Source organism: Silurus aristotelis (assembly GCF_946808225.1).
Source record: "Silurus aristotelis genome assembly, chromosome: 3".
NCBI classification, from domain to species: domain Eukaryota; kingdom Metazoa; phylum Chordata; class Actinopteri; order Siluriformes; family Siluridae; genus Silurus; species Silurus aristotelis.
Genome location: NC_139576.1, coordinates 7,041,357 through 7,065,730, shown reverse-complemented (window position 1 = coordinate 7,065,730; position 24,374 = coordinate 7,041,357). Strand labels below are relative to the sequence as shown.

General features: G+C 37.4%; 1 protein-coding gene across 2 annotated transcripts in view; it reads left to right on the top strand.

The window, feature by feature from the left end:
* Positions 1–24,374, top strand: part of znf385b (zinc finger protein 385B) — a 264,689-nt gene that overhangs the window by 31,363 nt on the left and 208,952 nt on the right. The window lies entirely within an intron of this gene.

Below are 24,374 nucleotides of genomic sequence, written 5' to 3'. Positions count from 1 at the left end.
TGATGCGTTAGAAGCAGGAAAAATGGGCAAGCGTAAGGGTTTGAATGAGTTTGACAAGGGCTAATTGTGACGCCTCTTGTGGGATGTTTCTGGTCTGCAGTGGTCAGTATCTGTAAAAAGTGGTCTAAGAAAGGAATAGTGGTGAATTGGCGACAGGGTCGTGGGTGGCTGAGGCTCATTGATTCAAGTGGGGAGTGAATGGTTAATCCGTGTGGTCCAATTCAACAGACGAGCTCCTGTAACTCAAACTGCTAAAGAAGTTAATGCTGTTAATGCTCAATGGGTCAGGGCTGTTTTGGCAGCAAAAGGGGGACCAACAAAATGTTAGGTGGTCTTAGTTATGCCTGACATCATCTATGTAGCTCAGTCAGGTCAGTAGGAAATAGCTGTTTCGCTCTGTATGCAGCTGTGAGTGTGTTACTATATTACAGATGTTTATAAGGTGGCACATTAATATTCATACAGGATGCTGATTACACTGTCCGGAACTACCTATTTACTCAAGAGTTTGAAAACATACCTGTTATATCTATGATGATCTCAGCTGCTAGATGCTATTTTATGAGTTGCTCAGTAGCTCCTGGTTACACAATATCTACTGACTGTACAAGACTGTAGAAATGACATTACTCATAATCACACACTCCGGTGCCCATGGTAGTTCTCATGTTTTTAAGATTTACATTCACACTCTTTATATCACCCAAATGAGGATGGGCTCCACTTTTGAGTCACTCTAAACCCCTTCTTTCTCATACAATCTAAGGGGTTTTTCCTTGCCACAGTCACGTTGCCAGGCTTCATCACCAGGGATAAACCCACATAATTCACTTTAATTCTTAAGTTCTGTAAAGCTGCTTTGAGACAATGTCCATTGTGAAAAGTGCTATAGAACTAAACTTGGACTTGAACACATTCCAGCCAATCAGAATCAAGTATTTAGCTCAATTATTGTATATATTATTTTAGAATGTGTTCAAAACCAATATGCTTTATGCCAGAGACATTCACATCTCTGCTTTTGAGTTGCCGGTTTGAGCTCTTCAGTATCATTGCACCCATCTGGGACACGTAATCGGCTTTAATGGGACCAGTTCCAGCAAGTCACTTTGGTACAGTGCTAAAGTTTTATATGCAGGGGATGGATTTTTCGACTTTATTAGTGTGCTTTAAAAAAAAATTGGCCCTGAATTTTAATTACTTAAAAGAGTTAGATGTTTTAATCTACTTAACTATTGAGGAGCCAGTGAAGTGCTATAGCATATGTAAATTTATGTAAAAAAAAAAAAAAAAAGTCACAAGTAAAGCAAACTTTGCTGGCAACGATTATTTTATAAATATCAATACAGCAATATTCATTCTTTACAAATGACCAAGTAATGCTTAGATTTGAAAAAAATGAGTGAGTTAACATTTCCTATTTAAAATTGTGTATTATTTTTACTTTTTAAGTCAAGTCAAGTTTATTTGTATAGCGCTTTTCACAACAGACATTGTCTCAAAGCAGCTTTACAGAAAACAACAGTAAAGGTGAATGGTGTGCGTTTGTCCCTGATGAGCAAGCCGTGGCGACAGTGGCAAGGAAAAACTCCCTTAGATGTTATGAGGAAGAAACCTTGAGAGGAACCGGACTCAAAGGGGAACCCATCCTCATATGGGTGACATCAAGAGTTTGGTCATAAATCTTTCAACAATACAGAACAATTTGTGATCATCATAGATCCAGCAGCCAAGGTTTTGATTTTTGAAGGCAAGGATTTTTACCATAAACCCCTAACACATAGAATAAGATTTAAGGTTCAGATTGGCTTCTGATTGACTATAAATACTAAATACACAGGGCTGGCAACAGCAGCCCAATGGTAGTGTCAGTATTAACATGGGGAGAAGATGTACTGTATTTTACAGTCAGGCTATACACCTTGGCCTATATTTTAGATGATTTTCCTAGTGAATTCCTCTGTATTTATATGGTTAAAATGATCTGTGAGGTTTTTTGTAAGTCTGCAATTTCACTCCCACACAAAAGGAAAAACATCAGGGATAAAAAAGTGGCCTTAACAAAGAAGTAGCATTGCTGTCTGTTTGAAATCTTTGCACATTTATAAAAAAAACTTAAAAACAAATAAATTCACATGTAAATAAGAACTATTTGGGATTGTAATATCATTTACTGCACATTTGGTTTAACACCATGGGTTCCACTCTCATAATTTACCAACTTATACTATTGCACTTAATCTGGCACATCCAGTTAAATAAAATTTTTATTATTATTATTATTATTATTATTATTATTATTATTATTATTATTATTATTATTATTATTATTATACACCAATCAGACATTATATTACTGTTTGACCATTGACAGGTGAAGTGAATAACACTGATTATCTCTTCATCATGGCAGTGGTTGGGTTATTTAAGCCAACAAGTGAACATTTTCCCCAAAGTTGATGGTCAAGCCTAGTGCTTTGAGCCATCCATGGAAGCCCCACCGCACAACTTAGAGGCTCTGTTGCTAACATCTTGGTGCCAGATACCACAGCACAGCTTGGGCAGTCTAGTGGCATCCATGGCTCAATGGGTCAGGACTGTTTTGGCAGCAAAAGGGGGACCAAAACAATATAAGGCAGGTGGTAATAATGTTATGCCTGATTGGTGTATATTATATCAGATCTTAAGAAAGCTTTGAGATACTAAGACCAGGTGGTGAAATTGTAACGTGCAGGATTAAGCCTAATTTATTATGTTTAATAATAAAATATTGCTATTCTTCAAGTCAAGTCAAGTCAAGTTTATTTCTATAGCGCTTTTCACAACAGACATTGTCTTAAAGCAGCTTTACAGAAATCAACAGTCAAGGTGAATGGTGTGTATTTATCCCTGATGAGCAGCCGTGGCAACTGTGGCAAGGAAAAACTCCCTTAGATGTAATGAGGAAGAAACCTTGAGAGGAACCAGACTCAAAAGGGGAACCCATCCTCATTTGGGTGACATCAAGAGTTTGATCATAAATCTTTCAATAATACAGAACACTGGAGAGTGAGAACTAACATGAGTACTGGAGTATAAGATTATAAGTAAATGTTCTTTCAACAGTCTTTGGTATAAAAGTAGGAGCTACTGAGCTCAACGTTTGTAATCATCACAGATCCAGCATCAGCTTCTCCATGCCAGAGCCTTTAAACACTTCAGGAAGTCCAATGTCAAACTCCACACATGCAGTGGGATCCAATTGGCACTGGTACGTCTCTAGATGGTTCAGGATGTTTGCGAGTTTGGCATCTACTTCTTTAAAGTCCATAATCTTCAGGAGGTGGGACGTGACTGGAGCTGGCCAAACCTTAGGAAGCCTCGGGATGGGGAGAGAAAGAGAAGCAGTGAAGAGGAATTAGCGTAGCTGCTGTTCATGATATTAACAGCACAAGTTGATAATGTGCATGTGATCAGATGTTCCGGAGCACAAGGTTATGATGGGATGTGTGTTATGTGTAGGCTTTGCTAAAAAGATATATTTTTAATTTGCACTTAAACTGGGAGAGTGTATCTGAGCCCCGAACACTGTCAGGAAGACTATTTCAGAGTTTGGGAGCTAAATGTGAAAATGCTCTACCACCTTTAGTGGACTTTGCTATTCTAGGAACTACTAGAAGCCTAGAGTTTTGAGATCTCAGGGAGCGTGATGGATTGTAGCGTGTTAGAAGACTGGAGAGATACATGGGAGCCAATCCATTTAGTGCTTTATAAGTGAGAAGTAATAGTTTGTAGACTATTCGAAACTTAACCGGAAGCCAATGTAGGGACGATAAGATCGGGGTTATGTGATCATATTTTCTTGACCTTGTGAGAATTCTGGCTGCCGCATTCTGAACTAACTGAAGCTTGTTTATTAATGATGCAGGACATCCACCTAGTAACGCATTACAGTAGTCTATTCTGGAGGTCATAAACGCATGGACGAGCTTCTCTGCATCAGATATAGACAACATATTTCTTAACTTAGAAATATTTCTAAGGTGAAAGAAGGCTGTTTTTGTAACTTGTACAAAATCTTAGTTAAAGTTGATCAGTCACACTATGAAGTTATGGGAAAGAGTAGTGGAAGCCAGGCTGAGAGAAGAGGTGACCATCTGTGAGCAACAGTATGGTTTTATGCCGAGGAAGAGCACCACAGACGCATTATTTGCTTTGAGAATGTTGATGGAGAAGTATAGAGAAGGAAAGAAGGAATTGCATTGTCTATTTGTGTATTTAGAAAAAGCGTACGACAGGGTGGAGAGAGAGGAGTTGTGGTACGTGAGGGTGGTGCAGGACATGTATGAGGACAGTATAACAGCAGTGAAGTGTGCAGTAGGAACAACAGACTGGTTGACGGTGGATGTTGGACTGCATCAAGGATCGGCTCTGAGCCCTTTTCTGTTTGCAGTGGTGATGGATAGGTTGACGGACGAGGTCAGACAGGAGTCTCCCTGGACTATGATGTTTGCAGATGATATTGTTATTTGTTTTGAGAGCAGGGAGCAGGTTGAGAAGAGCCTGGAGAGGTAGAGGTACGTGCTGAAGAGAAGGGGAATAAAAGTCAGTTGGAGTAAGACAGAGTACATGTGTGTGAATAAGAGGGTGGGCAGTGGAGTGGTGCAGCTGCAGGGAGACGAGGGGGAGAAGGTGGAGGAGTTTAGGTACCTGGTTTGGACATGTGCAGAGGAGGGACATGGGGTATATTGGTAGAAGAATGCTGAGGATGGAGCCACCAGGAGGGAGGAAAAGAGGAAGACCAAGGAGGAGGTTTATGGATGTGGTGAGGAAAAACATGCAGGTGGTTGGGATGAAAGAGGCAGATGTACAGGACAGGGGGGTATGGAGACAAATGATATGCTGTGGCGACCCCTAATGGGAGAAGCTGAAAGAAGAAGAAGATTGCTAGTTGTTAGTTCAGGTCCATGGTTGGAATAAGCTGACCTAACACTCATCTGTTACTCTATCTGACGTCTACGGTCTGAATACTAATGTGCACTGAGCATTACAACACAACACCTGAATACAGTTGATGGAGGGTAAAATGTTTTCTTAGACTCTATGTAGTGACTTCTGTAAATGTTCATTTGATGACAAGTTTAGGATATTTTTTCCTACACCAATCTGTACATGGATTGTTTGTTTTGATAGATTAGATGTTAAACCGTAATTTCCTAAACAGCGCATGTTGGAGAGATATTCAGACCGTCAGGTTTAGTGCGGAGTTGAATCTTTCGCAAGTCCTAGTGGGAGGGAGCATTTTCGTGTAATTTGGTCTCGAGAGAAAGGCTGACTGTAACCGCTTGCTGACAGATGGTAAAAGCCAAACATTTCAGCTGTCCAAAGTAAAGATAATTTTGGAAATGGAGTGCTGAGAAAAACAAGATTTTATTTATTTTTTTTTTTTTTTAACTTAGTCTACACTTTCTTAGTAAACAGCTACTGCATAACATCTGGATGGGAACTATGCCAAATTTTTGTCCAGCATTTGGTCGTACAATTAGTGGTCCTCTAAGATGTGTTATTTTGGACAAACTTAAAGCAGTATTGGCTTTTCTCTGTTACAGCTATCCTATAAAATCTGATCAGCATATATAAGTGTATATAAATCTCTGTCATTCTGTGTAGGCCGTTTATTCATTTTCATGGCATGGTTTTGCTATACTTGTTCAAATCAATCCAGAGTTTATCTGACTGATTATCCTTATCCAATAATAACATTATTTATATCCTGATCTGTGTTTTTTATTCCAAGGACAACCTCCTCCAACTATTTGCAGGACATACAAGTTCACTGAATGGTTTAATGAGTATTGAAATGTTGTAACTCACGTACAATGACCTTTACATTCATCGGATCTCAACCAAATTGAACAACTGTGAGGCATTTTGGTACACCATGTTAGACAGCACATTTCAGGTCTGATATCATAATACCAATTGAAGCATCATCATTCGGAAGAAAAGTGTTTATTGCGTCAGGACATTTGCAGAGAGATATAACACTGATGCTAAGAAGCCCAGCCCCTTAGTAATAAACATTTTAACTATTTAATTTTATTACATACTGCAGAAGTCATTTTTTACAAAAAAAAAAAAATTGTTACATTTCTGAGATTATTACAGACTTAAATGTGTAGTTTTCTTATTTTATTGGCAGATCATTTAGTTTTTCTCTACAAATGTTTAATCTCAAGCTTGAAAAAGGTTCAATAATCTTATATTTGGTTTGGTAATCCTTTAATTACAAATTAAATACTAGATAAAGCTGACTATTTTTTTTAATGATATTTCCATTTAATAAGATGGAAACCAACCACATTTGTTTTGGTAGGTTTCCAAATGGCTTTCTACAATGCTTAAATTTAGTTAGCTAGTCTAAAAACGTTCCAACAAAATTAGTTACTTAGCTCTCTAGAACACGGGTCATTCTATGATGCTTTTTCTTCAAAAATCTGAATTAGACAGATTCATACTTTTTTTTCTTGCATATGTATAGATAAAAAAACACTTGTTTGATCTGCTTTAATAATCTTAATAAAGCGTAGATTTACAGTGGACCACAGTGTCCCAATCACCGGGTTTCGACCCAGTAACGGGCCATGGAAGAGTTCTAACCAAGTTGCAAAAAACTTCTGTGGAAAAAGTCTACAGAAATGACACTGTATTATTTATTAGGCCCTTTGCCTTTTGAAAAAACAATATCAACCCCCCCAACACATACACTCACCTCTCCAGCCAGTCTGTGAGCATAATTTGAGAACTAAACTGGTCTATGGGATACAAACGGTTGAAAAACTCTGATTTAGCACGGCTCAACTGGAACCACCGTCTCTCAGAATGAGAGGTAAGTATACTTCAAGGTTCTTCTCTGTTCTGGCACCGAGGTGGTGGAATAAACTTTCCCTAGATGTCTTAACAGCGGAGTCCCTGGCTGTCTTCAAGCAACAGGTGAAGACCTTCCAGGTTTTCTTTACTTTAAAACCTCTCAACTGAGTTGTAGGCTGATTTATCTTAAGTTGTAATCCAGCATACCAGTGTAGATTTATTCATTTTTAGACTCAAAGAACCCGTACATCGCTCTGGACACGAGCGTCTGCTAAATGCTGCAAATGTAAATGATTTAGTCATACTGAAACCTTTTGGCTGTAATAAGATACCCCACAGCCATAACAAGCATATTTCCTCAACTAATAGAAGTATCATAGTGAAACTGGAGCAACTTCTGTGAAACTGAGAAATGTAGGGTTGTCGGAAAAGAGGTTTAAATTTTCATAGGCATATAGTTGTAAAGTATCCCTTCGGATCTCTGCTGTTAAGATATCAGTGATCCTGACCACTTCTGGGTTGAGTCAAATGGAAGCCTCGCATTGTGCTGACGAAGATTCCACATGAACAGCCTAAAGATACATGAGATTACTGTGGATGGTACCACTTAGTAATCATGAAGATGTCTTTAGACTGCAATTAATACGCTCAAGTCTCCATTAGTGAACAGTTGATAACTTGAAGAAAGTTCAAGAAACTTTAAAGTTTCTTTCTTATATCATTTTAGAGGTTTTGATGCCACTTTTGCCTCTGGGTTGTTTCTAAAGGATATAGATGGATGGATGGATGGATAGATAGACAGATCTTTATTGCCTTTGCCTAGTACAGGTACACAGCAATGAAATGCAGTTTGGTATCTACCAGTAGTACAAAGAATAGCATTTGTGCAAACTGACAAGTGGTGACAAAAATATGCAAATATATGTAAAGCATGTAATGTTCATATGTAAATATATGTATAACAGGGATAAATTTGACAAATGTAATCTTATATTCTATTGCATTATTGAATTTTAATGAATTAAATGGAATAAGATTAGATTGGATTTATAACATATAATAAGAGATTTGGTTTATTACAAGATACATTTAGACACCTGTAATTGACTAATGTTGCTCTAAATGACAGGAGACTGAGGAAGGACATATTTCCAGTAATCAAACAGAACAATGTTGCTTTCATGAACTAAACTAGCACTGTAAAAGACAAAAGGAAAAAAAGATTCCTTTCGTTTCCTGTCCCACCTTTATCCAGACACCTCCAACTTTCCAACCACTAAGGACGTTTTTTCCTCCTGATTCTATCTAAATACCACCGAATAAACAACTGTACACCGTAGTTTATGCATGTTTATACCGTCTTGTAAATTCAGCCATGTTTGGAAACTCTGCTGAACTTAACGGAGGCTTCTGGTCTTCCTTCCTGAGGACACGTTTCCCACCTTCTCTGCTTCTGGTGGTTGTTAAATCTGGACCGTGTCACTGTCTTTTCCGTCTGTTCTGCCCACCTATGAGGTGTTTTATTACCCAAGACAGGGTTATTAACAGGATTAAGCACTTTTTTTAAGACTGAAACATGGTGTGGGATATTTTTCCCAGACAGACCAGTGTATGCAGAATTAGTCACCAAAACCAGGGAAAAATCAACACCTCTTTGGCCGTTCATCAAAAAAAAAAGTCTGCACTTTCCAAGAATTATTGGGCGTTCGGCTCGAAGTGCACTTGGCTCGACGGTGAAAGTGTCATTATCATACCTGCATGAGATATTAGGTATAATACCATAATGGACTTTTGCTCTATAATAAGTGAAATAAGACCCATTAGAAAAGTGTGCAAAAGAAAAAATCAATAAAAATAAGTAGAAATTAAGAAATAAATTTATTGATAGAATACTTGCAAAAAAAGCTTTCAAATATAAAAAAAAAAAATCAGTTAAATTATTAAAACTGTAGACTGATAATTTCAGTATAAAGTATTACTGAATAACAATACATTGTATTGCATAAATAAAAAGACAAATAGGGTCTAGACTGTTAAAAAAATAAAAATCTGTGTAGGTTAAAAAAAGGTGCATTTAATTAAATATAAAATAATCTCTAAACCAGATAAAATATAAAAAAGGCAGTATTAAGTCTTTCAATGCCGGTAAAACACCGTCGCCAAGCATAGGTGACCTTTTGTAGGTGAACCGTCGGGGTGTGTGTGTGTGTGTGTGTGTGTGTGTCTGGATGTGTAAGAAAATATGCTGAGCTGAAGGTATCGCACCTGTATGGTGAGGGCAGTGCTGTGTTTTTTTTTTTTTTTTTTACTAAGCAGATATAATCTTGTTATTTCCCCCAAACACTCTGCATTTTGTAGCTGCATCCACTGACTCCATCTTATCTCCTGAATCTTTTTTATTTATTTTTTTATTTTTTTCCATTCACACTAACAAATACATTTTTCTGACCATAACTCACTGCACCACTAGATCACACAGGTAATTTACCGGAATATCTATCTTAATACTTCCCGTGGGCTCACCACCTGCAGGAGGGACCGTAAGGGACGGTGCTGTGAGGATTGGGCAGCAGTCGAAGGCGGGGGCCTGGTTAGACTGCTGCCCCCGCGACCCGAATTACGGATAAGCGGAAGAAAATGAATGAATGAATGAATGAATCTATCTTAATAAATAACAAGGTGATAATGAGCATGTTATAATAAATGACTTTCTTTCTTTCTTTCTTTCTTTCTTTCTTTCTTGCTTTCTTTCTTTCTTTCTTTCTTTCTTTCTTTCTTTTTTTCTTTCTTTCTTTCTTTCTTTCTTTCTTTCTTTCTTTCTTTCTTTCTTTCTTTCTTTCTTTCTTTCTTTCTTTCTTTCTTTCTTTCTTTCTTTCTTCACACATAAGGACACTTACTAGTCCTTCGCCCTGTGTTTTCTGTGATTGTTGTTGTATGTAGCACCAGGGTTCTGGAGGAAGGTTGTCTCATTTCACTGTGTACTGCGTCAGATATATATGGTTGAAATGACAATAAACGCTTCTTGACTTGACATTCATTATATGTAGAGAGAGCTGTTATATGCAGAATACAACTTGCAGTGGAATGAAAGCACAGTTGGCTGCTTAGTGGTTAAAGCGTTGGACTTTGTGTCCGAAGGTTGTGAGTTTGCATTCAAAGTCACATCTACATGCCACTCCTGGGCCCCTGATCAAGGCCCTTAACCCCATAGCTGCTCAGTTGTATGAATGAGATGATCTGGATTAGGGTGTCTGCCAAACACTATAAATGTATATGAACAACAGTATTGGGACACCAAACTTTTCCAGCCATATGTGGTTCTTCCCCAAACTGTTGGAGGCACACAATTGTATAGGATGTTCTTGAATGCAGCAATCTTTACATAACTAGGAATAACTTGCACTAGGAGACGCAAACCTGTTCCAGCATGACAATACCTCTGTGCACAAAGCCAGCTCCATTAACATATGCTTTACACGGTTTGGAGTGGAAGATCTCCTGTTACAGAGCTCTGACTGAGCGTCTTTGGGATGATCTCTGACTGCACCCCAGACCTCCTCACCTACATCTCACAAATCTCCACATGCACACGCCAAAACCCACCGTAATTTCCGGGCTATAAAGCGCACCCATATATAAGCCGCTGAATTTGACAAAGATTTTTATTTTAAACATAAATAAGCCACACCTGTCTATAAGCCGCAGGTGTCTACACTTATGAACTTTACACAGGCTTTGGCTTGAAGTTTGTGAAACCGGGAAAAACCCAGGAAAAATTCATAAATTAGCCGCTTCGTTGTTTAAGCCACGGGGTTCAAAACGTGGGGAAAAAAGTAGCGGCTTATAGTCTGGAAATAACGGTAGTTAAAATTTATTAAAAATACATTATAGCAGAATCATGGGGACTAAATGTGGAATGGGATGTTCATAAAGCACATCTTATCGTCAGGGTGTCCACAAACCACAAATCCATCCAGTGTATATACACATTTCATAGATAGAAACTCTTTCCACCAAACCAAAATGGGAAAAGGTTTATTGGTTATATGGCAGATAACTTCCCACTTCTCAACTTCTCTCTTCAGAACAATCATCTCCCTTCACCACTTGTAAATGTAGTCCTTTTTTTTGTTGTATATTCACTGTATTATTATTTTTATATGATAGATTGTGGGAAGAAACTGTTACACGGTCTGAATGCTTCTGTATCTTTTTCCAGACAGCAGGAGCATGAAGAGTAAAAGGTGTGTATGGTCAGTAACAATGCTAGTGGCACTTTAAATGCAGCGTGTTGTAAATGTTAATGTGTATGATCGAGGGAAGAGAGACCCCGATGATCTTTTCAGCTCAGCTTTTTAGTTAAACACTTTGCTTAATTGCTCTAACATGCTAATTATAACTAGCCACTAACCTCCCCTCAGTCCCCTCAGTTCTTATTTTTATATTCATTTCTGAAGTGATCTTGCTGCATGCTTTTTAAAGGTGTTGCTCTGTTCATTTACAGTGTTAAATAAGCTGCTCTTCTACTGATTCTATCAAAAGCCGTGATATTTATAAGGTCAGGAAGGTAAACACTGATAACGATGGCTTCTCGTTTGACTTTCAGGTTAATAAATGGGTTTAATAACCGAATTCGGGTCTTCACCTCACTTTGTGTGGGTGTGAGTGTGTGTGTTGGAGAAATGCCATAATCTCTTTTATTAACACAACATTTGCTTTGCTCTTCTCCAGATGTTGCATAGGTGTGCACCACACCACACACACTGTTGGGCTCCTGCGGACACACACACACACACACACACACACACACACACAAAGCACATAATCAAACCTCTTGAAATTAGTATAATTTTCTACAGGAGAGGACAAGAGTAGTGAAAACTACTTCTTCTTCTTTCAGCCTCTCCCATTATGGGTCGCCACAGCGGATCATCTGTCTCTATACCCCCCGTCCTCTACATCTGCCTCTTTCACACCAACTACCTGCATGTCTTCCCTCACCACATCCTCCTTGGTCTTGCTCTTTTCCTCCTTCCTGGTGGCTCCATCCTCAGCATTCTCCTACTGATGTACCCCATGTTCCTCCTCTGCACATGTCCAAACCATCTCAATCTCGCCTCTCTCAACTTGTCTCCAAAACGTCCTACATACGCTGTGCCTCTAATAAACTCATTTCTGATCCTGTCCATTGTCGTCACTCCCAACGAAAACCTCAACATCTTCAGCTCTGCTACCTTCAGCTCCACCTCCTGTCTTTTACTCAATGCCACTGTCAGTGTTGGGGGTAACGCGTTACAAGTAACGTGCGTTACGTAATAATATTACTTTTCTGGAGTAACGAGTAAAGTAGCGCGTTACTTCATAAATTTACACACTAATATCTGAGTTACTTTTTTAAAAAAGTAATGCGAGTTACTTTTCAGTTCAATTATTTTGCATTAAAATGAACGTAATCTCGTAGAATCGCGCCCCCTACGTGCGAGCCGTGGGAACAGAAGCTGGTCAGAAGCGGAGATGGCAGGACAGAGCATTACATTACTGCGATGGAAGTATTCACATTATTTTGAAATAGTCGAGGAAAAGGAGAAGGGAATAATCGTTAAGTGTAAATTATGTGTTGGTGAAAAGCTCTTGTCAACGGCAAAAAATACCACTTCAAATTTAAAAAAACATCTGCAAGCAAAGCCCAGCACTACAGATGTGGAAGAGAGAGAGCCGAATGAAACCTGCACCGCAACTCAAGATAAACAACAAAGGCTTGATTTCAGTAAATTAATATTTAGTAAATAGATTTTCAGTAGATTTTCAGTTACTAACCCTAACCCGAGCCACATCATACACATGGGCACACATGAACATTACCCATCCCTTCCTCTCTCACACACACGCGCGCGCGCACACACGCACGCGCACACACACACACACACACACACACTGTTCAGCCAGATTTATTGTAAATGTCACACACCAACCATAATGACAGAAAACACAGACTTTGTTTGTGTTGTTTTTTTTTTTTTATGTGCGTGTTCGCTTGAGTTCAATACGGTATTTTCGTCAAATGCGCATGTGCGTGAGATGAATATACCGCAAGGTTTCCCAGTAGGGGCGAGATCATCTACTGTATTGATCTTAAGCGAAGCGAACACGCACATTAAAAACAAACAAACACAAACTTCGATATGAACGTAAGAGCCGCATGAAACCAGCCAACCTCGCGAGCCTCGGGTTGGCCACCCGTGCATTACTGCATTAAACACTAGTACAAGAACTTCTCACCTGTTACACCTGTAAGGCCTGAAAGAGATCAAGCCTTAGCCAGGTAAGAAAAAGTAGCGCAAAAGTAATATTACGCATTACTTTCCATTAAAAGTAACTAAGTAACGCAATTAGTTACTTTTTTGGGGAGTAACGCGTTACTTTTAAAAGTAACGTTCCCCAACACTGGCCACTGTCTCTAAACCATACAACATCTCAGTGAAAACAATCAGCATATTTGAAAACTTTTAATAAAATAAATTGATCAAATTTACCGAATGAACGTCTGGTTTTATCAAAAGTTTTTTCTTTTTCTCTTTGCACTACAAAGGCGTGTTGGTGAAAGGGCCATGCGTTAGAAGTCACAAGGCAAAATTGATGATTTGCTGTCTGTCTGAACCAAAGAATTAAAACCATATTAAATTGCAGAGCATCATATCTTTTTTCCATTGTATCGCATTGCATTGAATAGGATTTTGTTGGAAAAGATTATGCGAGTCAAGTGTTTGGCCTTTTACGTATCCTGATTCTGCACTGAGCTTCCAGAGAAAGACATTAGCACAGAGGGAAGGACCATCTGGTGCTGAGAGTGTTTTAGTTGTAAGGTTGTAGGGAGTTGATTATTTTCCTACCACAGAATGTTATATTCCTCCTATTATATTATACTTTAATAATAAACGACACATGCATTTATTATTAACAGTTTATAGCTGCATTTAATGTTGTGGAACATCCACGAGAAAGTTTCTTTTATCCCCTACATTATATACAATTCAAATCAGTTTTATTTGTAGATCTCTTTTAACAATGGACACTGTACCGAAGCAGCTTTACAGAGATAAGAGGTTATAAAATTTTATTGTATATGTATTGTAATGATAAATTTTTATACCTAATGAGTGAGCCAGTGGCAGCAGGGGCAGGGAAAAAACTCCCTAAGATGGTATGAGGAAGAAAACTTGAGAGAATCTACATTCAGAAGTGAACCCGTCCTCATCTGGTTGGCGCCTAACATATAACATTGTTCCATTATTGGCCTTTTGTGTCTTATTGACTGCGTTTTTTGAAAATAAATTCATTTTTCGATGAATCAATACCAGTTGACCAGTCAGAATAAATAATTCAACTATTAATGCTAAATACATGGATATCGGAAATCTGTTAAACTGAAAGAAGCCACTTAATATAAGAGCATTGCTATTTCTTTGATGATGAACTGTCTCCCCGTCTGTCCTTCTTTTCTCTCCGCCTGTGGTCTCTTGTGTGTCTTGATGCTTATTTAATAATTGGTGTTATTTATATTCCCCACACACTTCTCCGGCTGCCAAACCGCTGCTTTTAGTAATTAAAAACTGGTGTGTCTTGTGGGCCGTTCTGCATTGTCTGATCCTGTTTTTGCCCCCAACGGAGGTCACGAGGGATAAATCGTTACTGCCTCCACCTCCAACAGCAGGCTTCTACAGCTGTCAGTTTCTATTTGAAGAAAAGAACACTGCTGTTCCTCTCTTGTCCTGTGTTTTCATTACTTTATTGTCAGGTAGGTTGCACCGTCGTATTGTGCTAATAAAATGGTGTGTACTGCCTGATAGTACTGGAGTGTGTAGTACAGTAACCTAAAGGAAACAGGGACGTACAAATGCTTTGTAGGTACTAACTGCAACATGCCAAATTGTACTTGCTGAATTGTTAAGCTGTTGGGCTTCTGATTGGATGGTTGTGAATTAAATCCCAGCAAGCCCCTCAACTCATGAGTTAAAAAGTCCCTCTTGATAAGGGTCTCTGGCAAATGCTGTAAATGTAAAAATATCCCACAAGGCTGGTCATCTTTTTAGATGTCCTGACCCAGTTGTCTTGCCCTTGCAAAAGTCACTCAGATCTTTACACTTGCCCATCTTTCCTTGAGAACTGTCTGTCTGTCCATCTGTCCATCCATCCCTGCCATTTTGTGTTTTTTATCCCGCCAATAATAGAGGAGTTTGCACAGCCCTGGCCACTTTTTCCTGCAGGAACAAAAGTGCCCTTGGCAGAAAAAACTAAATAATGAGACTTCATGACTCACTTTGCTTCAAATATTATACAGCAGTATCCACCTTTTAAATACAGACGGCTCTAATGATCTTGCTGGTCTATTTTAATGAGTCAGTTTGAATGTTGTATTTACAGTTCATCATTTCATTGTCGGTATTAATTGTACATACAGGATATGGACCAAAGTAAATGGAGAACTGGACATAAGATTACTATGTGCTTTTTAAACATCCCATTCTACGTTTGCGGTTCTGATGACCTCCACTCTTTTGGGAAGATGTTCCACTAGATTTTAAAGTGTGGAGATTTGTGTTTATTGATGCACGGGTGTTAATAAAGTCAGGTACTGAGGTTGGTGAGGTGAGGAGGCCTGGGGTGCAGTCAGAGTTTGCATTTATACTAAATGTGTTCAGTAGAGTTGAGGCCTGAACTCTGTAACAGGTCACTCAAGATCTTCCACTCCAACCCATATAAAGCTGGTTTTGTGCGCAGGGGTATTGTCATATTGGAACAGGTTTGGGTCTCCTAGTTCAAGTGAGGGGTAAAGTTCATGCAACCAAAGACAATTGTGTGCCTTTAACTCTGTTTAAATGGTTGGTTAAGTCAGGTGTCCCAATAGTTTTGTCTATGTAGAGTCTAAGCAGCTCTGTTTTCTGTTTAACACAGAGATGATCATATCACAAAGTAATGAAATAGTGGTGTAGTGAAATAACGGTGTAATAACAAATGACAAGAGCAAGGTGACGAGTGTAAACAATCTCTCTCTCTCTCTCTCTCTCTCTCTCTCTCTCTCTCTCTCTCTCTCTCTCTCAGAGGCCTTCTCAATAATTTCACGAGTCCAGATGGAGCTGGATTAACCTGTGAGGTCTTGATTACTTCCTGTAGATGAAGTTCATTTAAGAGGGTGGAATTGAGAGCAGAGAAGTTAATGGTTGTATAAATGACAGATATTATTTCACAGATGACGTTTTCCCCTGAATAATTCAATCTGTTACAGCAGATGAGCTTTATGGTTTAAATATATGAGGGATGTTCAAGTCAAACCAGGATTTTTGAGTTCATAAAATAAAAACAATTTTCAAGGAGCAGAAACGGCATTTATTTTTTTTAACATACTCCCCTGCTACAATTATACACTTATCCCAGAGTTTAACTAATGCCTGGAAAGATAAGGCATCGAAAGATGTGTCAGTATGCCTGAACCTTCCTAGGAAAGCCTGCTTCACTTCATCATCAGGAAACCACCACGACAGGGATCGCCACTGACAGCCATCTTTAAAACTTGTACACTATTGAAATGTCTTACTGCAGCTAAGCATCTCATCACTGTACTGTGTTTAAAATCTTCTGTAGATTTCTGCATTTTACACCTTTGTTCACAAGAAACTTTATCACCACACGCTGTTGCATTCAAACACTAACACTGTTATCTGCCATCTTGATTAACGGTTTTTGACCCGACCCGAGACACATGCGTCGCCTATCAATAATAGGACACACTAGCCACTTAGTAGTGTGTTTAGTACCACCACACTAGCATCTATTTTTATACCTGCAACATTAAAAGCCCTGGTTTGACATAAACGCTTGATAGAAACACAGGCAAGGCATTTTGCATAGAAACAACCCGATCACACTGTTGTATTTTCAATATGATACAAATATTTGACCTCACATCAGAGTTTTTGTAGGCATAAGTTTCATAAAATGTGATAATGCTAGAGAGATCTTATCTTCACATGCATGTACAAGTCAGTGGCCCAGACTGAAAAATACGTTTATCACGGTGGTTACATTCCAAAACCGCGAACGGACGCCACCCCACAAAATGCTATTTTATGTATACAGTACTGTACTGTATTGACATTTTACTTGATTTTATAACCAATAATTATATTTTTATTAATAAATTATTATTTCAACAAAAAACTCCATAAAAACAATTCTCTATAAGTTTTTTGGTCTATCGTGCTGTCCGCGAGAGACCGAGAAAATTAGCCAAACTAATTAGTTAGGTGGCAAATGCAATTCCGCGATAAACCAACCAGGGGCGCCAGATTCGAACCGCGGGAAATTAGTGTATTTCAATTCTGAGTACTTAAACATTGTGTATCTATACACAGAATATTACATCACTACACACCTCAACAACAATGGAATTATAATGGTGTCACCCGGATGAGGATGGGTTCCCTTTTGAGTCTGGTTCCTCTCAAGGTTTCTTTCTTGTACCAACATCGGGGAGTTTTTTACCTTAAAACAGTCGCCACCGGCTCACTTATTAGGGACAACTTACAATAAATTAAACTTATTGGCACTGAACGTACACATCCTTTTAAAACCTTATAACCAGTGTAGCTGTTAAAATCACTAAATAAATACAAATGAATTTAATTAAATATTTAGGTATCAAGAAATGCACTTTTACCAACCAAGTACTGTCTCAAATGAGAAAAAAATGGACCATTTATTTTAAAAAAAAAAATACAGGTTTTAAAATTATATTGATTTAAATACAAAGCAGTATATTGTATATTTGAATTGTTTCGTTTGCTAGTTTCATTGCAATCTTCATTTTAAACACAATGTACTTATAAACTTGTAATTTATGTCTTGTCTTTCTTACTATTCATATATGGAGTAAGAATTTCATTGTATGGTGTAACAAACAGTTTGCTGTACATATGACAACTTCTGTCGAATTGTTTAATACTCTTCAGTTTCATTTCATTTTACTTTCATTACTTTCCATTCAATCTTCTGGATCAAACTATTCTTCCATTATTGATTAACTGGTTTATCAAAAGTAAAAAAACTCTGTCATTTATTGGGTGTTGGACTTCTGATCAGACGGTTGAAAATTCAAATCCCAACACCACCAAACTGCCATTGTTGGACTTTTGATACAAAGCCCTTAACCCTCAATTGGTTGTTTTTATAAAGGAGATAATTATAAGTGGCTTTGGATGAGGGCATCTGCCAAAATGCCATATATGTAAATTATACAGCTACATTCAAAGGTAAATAGAAAAAGGTAAAGAATAATAAAAAAAAAATCAAATGGATACGGGTTTTTTTTCTCGACAATAGCACTTTCTGTAACGATACGTAAAGGTCCAACACTTAATATTGCAAATCATTACCCAGATTTCCCAGGAATTCTGTATTTTTTTTCCCATCTGCGCTGTTTTTATGCTCATTTTCATACAGTTTTTCTCAATTGCTTTCGAGCGTTTCTCAGATCAGAAATGAAATTCTCCAAACTACTTTTTCAACCTCCACATCATTTAGTAATTTGTGCTCATTATAAGAACATTTCTTGTTGCTTTGATCAAATTGCGAACGCTTTTGTACATCATTTAATGGATTGTGTTTAAGTGTCTGGTGTTTCCTACAGTATCAGTTGTTTATGTTCATGTTGTTTAAAATATATTATACTGGTTTCACCTGAATAGTTTTAACCCCCAAAACATCTCAGCATCAGTTCACTGTATACGTCATTGAATGCAAAATAGTTAAACCAGTTGTCAGAATCTGTCATTTAAAATTTCTATTAAACTTTTTTGTAAATGTGTTGAATTAATGAATTGTGCAGATGAATCTCAAATGTCACTATTGAAGGCGAGTGAACGGCATCAGATCAACCAATGATCACCCAGTTCTCTAAAACAGGTCAAAGGTGAATCTTGTGAACTTTCAGTATGAGAGTGAACACAGACAGAGCAAAACATGAAAATGGATGAACAACTAAGAAACAAACGAACACTTGTACAGTAAAAGTGTGAATCCTGTCTGGTCTCTTGCAATCAATATAAATCAAATAAATGAATTTGTGCTGCTGAAATTCAAAAACAAAAGAAATTCAATTTTGTGCTTTTTCAATCATTGTGATCAAAACCATAGTTTATATCAAGAAATCAGCGTCATACTGACAACATGATTAAACATTTTGACGATCTTGTTTGTGAACCATGATGAAGGGATTTGTAATTTTGATGGGAATGAGATGTTCATTGACACAAATATTTACCTTTAAGAGATAAACTAAGGATTTTGAGAAAAGTTTAGGCTTTTGCAAGAAATCCAATGTATTGTGCTGTTTGTACAAAGTGTTTTGAGAAATGCACTTATTGGTTTACAAATATTAAGGATGATTCGAGAAACGCTGCAAAGCAACTGGGAAAAACTGTAAATTGTGAATGTCACAATACAATGCAGCATATAATCTGCAAATGCACTCTTAAAAAAAAAAAAAAAAAAAAGTTAAATCTAGTATTGCATGCCAAGACTTACTTAGCCTTACTCATACTAATTGAGGCAACAATCTGAGGTGGCTCCGGGACACCAGGCTGAGGGTCATGTGTGCTGGCATTAGCTTGTCAGAAATGAAACACTGGGACACTCACAACTCTCAGTCCCCTAATTCATTACATTTTCCATTAACATTTGACCCCTACACTCGACTGTCTTTATTGTCTCTGAATCTTTATCTTCCACCCTGCTTTGGTTAATGATGGTTTGAATTACTGTATCATGCCTTTATAAGGTTGTGGATATTTTAAATATCAAGGGCAGAGGAGCGATTTGCTAACGAGCACATTAATCCTACCGAGGTCATTAAGCAAAAAAGTACAAAAAAACCAACTCTTTGGAAAGACAACATTAATTACTCATTTCTGATGACCTTTAAAGCAGCTTTTACACTCAGATGCCACTAAATTAGGTATTTGGCAAAAACAGGCGAGGTCCTCAAAACTTGTTTCCGTTAACCATTAGCACGTTAGACTAATTAGGGGGTTTAAATACTAGTGTTGTTTATTAGGCAAACTAATTAAATGAATAATACAGCAATCAACTCCCACCAGTTCACCTGCTATAATATAATGAGAGTGTAAGGTACAGTGTACGCTACTTTTACACACTAACAATACAAACAATTAATACTTTATGTAGTATTTAATTCTGTTTCTAAATTGTGTTTTTGTTTCCTCTATTGAGTCTTAGATTAAACTTGATTTCCTGGTGTTTGGTAGAGACTTTTCTGGAATTTTTCTGTTAGTTGTTTTGTGGACTGCTGCTGTTTAAGTGTTGTTGAATAGTTTATGTTTGATTAACACCATTGGTAATTAATGGAGGATGTTTGTGTTTGGTGGAAAAGTTTGGTGTTTGTTGAATGTTTGGTGGAAAATATTTGTGTTTGATAAGTTGAAGTTTGATGAAGAATGTTTGTGTTTGAAGAAAAAATGTAGAATGTTGGTATTTGTTGAATGTTTGGTGGAAAATGTTGGTATGTGGAGAAAATTTGTGATTGAAGAATGCTGGTGTTTGATGGAAAATGTTGGTGTTTTGAAAATGTTTGTGTTTGATGGAGTAAGTTGGTTTTTGCTGTTGATTTTTGATGGGGATTTTTTTATTTGGTGTAAAACCTTGGTGTTTAACAGAGAATGTTGTTTTTTGGAAAATAGGTGTTAGATTAGGAATATTGGTGTTTGATAGTAAATGTTGCTGTTTGTTGAAGAATGTTGGTGTTTATTAAAAAATTTGGATAATGTTGGTGTTTGATGGAGAATGTTGGTTTTTGGAAAATATTTGTTTGATTAAGAATGTTGGTGTTTAATAGTAAATGTTGGTGTTTGTTGAAGTGTTGGTGTTTAATAGAAAATATTGGTGTTTGTTGAAGAATGTTGGTGTTTATTAGAAAATTTGGATAATGTTGGTGTTTGATGGAGAATGTTGGTTTTTGGAAAATATTTGTTTGATTAAGAATGTTGGTGTTTAATAGTAAATGTTGGTGTTTGTTGAAGTGTTGGTGTTTAATAGAAAATATTGGTGTTTGTTGAAGAATGTTGGTGTTTATTAGAAAATTTGGATAATGTTGGTGTTTGATGGAGAATGTTTGTTTGATTAAGAATATTGGTGTTTGATATATGATAAATGCTGGTGTTTATTATATAATGTTATGTTTGAGGAAAATGTTGTTTGTTAGAGAATGTGTGTTTTAATGAAGAATGTTTTTCGTTGAGTGTTTAGAGGGGAATGCTGCTATATTTTTGTGTGTGGATGAGGGTAGCTGTTCTATTCTGTTCAAGAGAATAAAAAAAAAATAGAAATGAACAGTAAAAGAAAGAAAGTGCTTGCGCTTACAGAAAAGTTGGCAGGTTAGGCTCTTTGGCTATCATTGATTTATTGATTTTTTAAGTGTTTTGGCTGTAGACTTACTTGACACTGATCCTCCAATACACACATCATAGAGTAGATTTTATGTACCACATTGTAAACACTGTTACCCCTTTAGACCCCATTGCTTCCACTGTACACTCCATTATTCTTACTGTAGACCTTATAACTTCCACTGTACACACTATTACCTCTGTTGTACACCCAAAGCTCATCTTTCAATATATTTACATAGCCGTCCTGCCTCTTTTTTTTCTGATTTAAGAGACCCCTATTGTGTCATGGCCCGATGGTATAATAGATGTGACGCACAAACACCCCTTAGAGTCAGTGCTGCACTTTCATTCTGCAAAAGGCAAAACAACTCCTATAATGTACTGCAGCTGCTCAGCGTTTAGCTCCATCCTCATTTCCACAGTAAAGTAGGGCAAGCCAGGAACTTAAATAACAGTTAGGGGTTAGAGGCACCCATAATACAGAGTAAGAAATTGAAGAATTTATTTTTCTTATGGTTACAGATTCTCCTTTCTCCTGTCTTAATATTAGCTTCTACAGAAGTCCAAGGACTAAAAAGAGCTTAGGAAGTTAAAGGAATTTTTTGCAGGCGGTTTCAAGATCGCAGCTGCTCACATGGATTATTTGTGTGTGAGAGAGAGTGTGTGTGTGTGTGTGTGTGTGTGTGTGTGTGTGTGTGTGTGTGTGTGTGTGTGTGTGTGGGATTATTAAGCATAAATGACATGGCCACAGAAACATCATCATGTCCACACACAAGACCTCCACTCTTTCTGACATCTTGACCTTTTCGATCACACAATTACACATTCACACTCACTCTCTTCCTTACACATACTATTAAATATCACGTTCACAGGCTTTTCCCCGGAGTGTCGCTGACTCAGCCGGAGTACTTCCACAGCTTGGATATCACATGGCATTCTGCACAAGCGTCGTGTCAGCGCTCATCTTCAACCCGGCACGTCCACACTTTACTTCCTTCCTTGCAGCTTTCAGACCAGAGAGGCTTATGTAAATCCCAGTAACCTATTCCTCATCTTAGCAAAGTGCCATGACTGCTGCTCTGTCACGCAGCTGGTGCAGGAGGACGAGCGGGATTAATCACTGTCTGACCTTTCTTGTCATTTGTGATGTTTCTGAGGCCCAGTAATGGAAAACTAATCACATTTCATTCAGTAGGCCACAACATTTTCATTCAAGAGTAACACTTTCTGACAGTAATATGGGTAAACTGTTTATATCCTGCCACTGTTGGAATCTCAACTCTGATCCACCAGAATGTGTTGATTTCTCTCTTCAGCTCTGAAAGCAGTGCAAAGTATAATTCAAATACAGGTTCATATTATGATTAACATATTTATTTTCATTTATTATTTGTTTTATTATATCTTTAAATGACAACATACATTTAACATTTTTATCCTAAAAAATATATATGACCTGCCAAAAGTTTGGAAACACCAAGACTGTTAATGGTTTTTGAGAAACATGTGCATGTTCCTTTTGTTTCTATGCAACAAATGAGGTAATTTAATGATTTGAAGATTTAATATGTGCAAACAAATATATAAATGTACAGATGTTACATTTTATTTTCTACAAAAAATATTTTCTTACTTACTACTCACTACATTCCTCTTGTAAAACTTGCCAACGGTCTTCTTTACTGGTTGCAGATTTCTTTCTGACCTTGTGATCCAGTTCACCCCAGAGCAGTTCAGGATTTAGGTGCAGTGACTGGGCAGGCCATTCTATAACACTTATAGAGCATGAATGTATGCTTCAGGTCTTGTTGTATGGTGAATTGGGTTCCAATGAGCTGCGGTCCAGATGGAATTGCAAGGTGTGAAAGTATGGAACGGTATCCATGTTGGTATTCCTTTTAACCAGAATAAGTCTCCAAAATTCCCTGGTAATAAATCAACACCAAACCATTCTCTCCTGTTCTCTGTCTTACACAAGTTCTTCTGTTAGAGCCAAAATGTCCACTTTGGACTTGTTTTTCCACAGAACTTTCTTTCAGTCATTCACTGTCCAATTCTTGTTTGCTTTTTTTTCTTATCAATGTTGTTGCATAGAAACAAAAGGAGACACATGTATGTACTACATTTTTTTGACAGGCACTGTACAATAGTTGAACTTGTGAGAAATACAAACATCTAAGGAACCAGTTTAATGGAATTGAATAAACATTTTTTTTTCAGAAATGAACAAAAATATACTGTGATAAAGAATAAATGAAAGCAATAAACAAAATAAAAGTTTCATTTCATGGTTTATGGTCAATGAATGCCCTGCCTAAGTTTTCATTTTCAAAAAGTTTTGTTTAGATTTGTGCTATTCTCTCATGGGGTGGGGCTTAAATGCACTTTATTCTCATTGGCTAATGAGCTTATGATTGACAGCTTCAAGCAATAGAGACTCAAACGAATTTTTAGAGAGCGTGCTTAATGTGGTTCTTTGTACATTCACAGTTCTTGTACTTTTTAGTGTAAATGACTACCTTCCTTACTGAGTATATTATCATTATTATTCATTAATATTAAATTTTAATATAATATATATAGGAATTGCATTTTCTGATTCCTCTACAATACAATAAGCGAAGATATATTTTTTTTTGTCAACTACAAGAGAGATATATATAATATAATACTACTATTAGTACTAATAATAATCTAAAGAAATAAATAATATATGCTATCCTCAGAGCCTAAGGAATCTCTGTCTTACTCAATTTTTCCCCATGCGAGTGTGCTTTTTTTTTATAAAAGTGACAGATGGCTGCTGGAGGTCACGGCTCTGCGGACGCTTCTAAAACCATAGGGAGGAACATAGGCAGGGCACCGAGCAACCACACACACACACACACACACACACACACACACACACACACAAATTCCAGACCTCCACCCTCACTAGGCTTCAGTATTTCAGGACTCTCCTAGTTTCTACCTGTGTGCATTAGGAAGTCAGCTGACGCAGTAAATTTTTGGACATTTCCTGCTCTTTTTTCATGCCCCTGATTAATTTTTTTTAATACCATC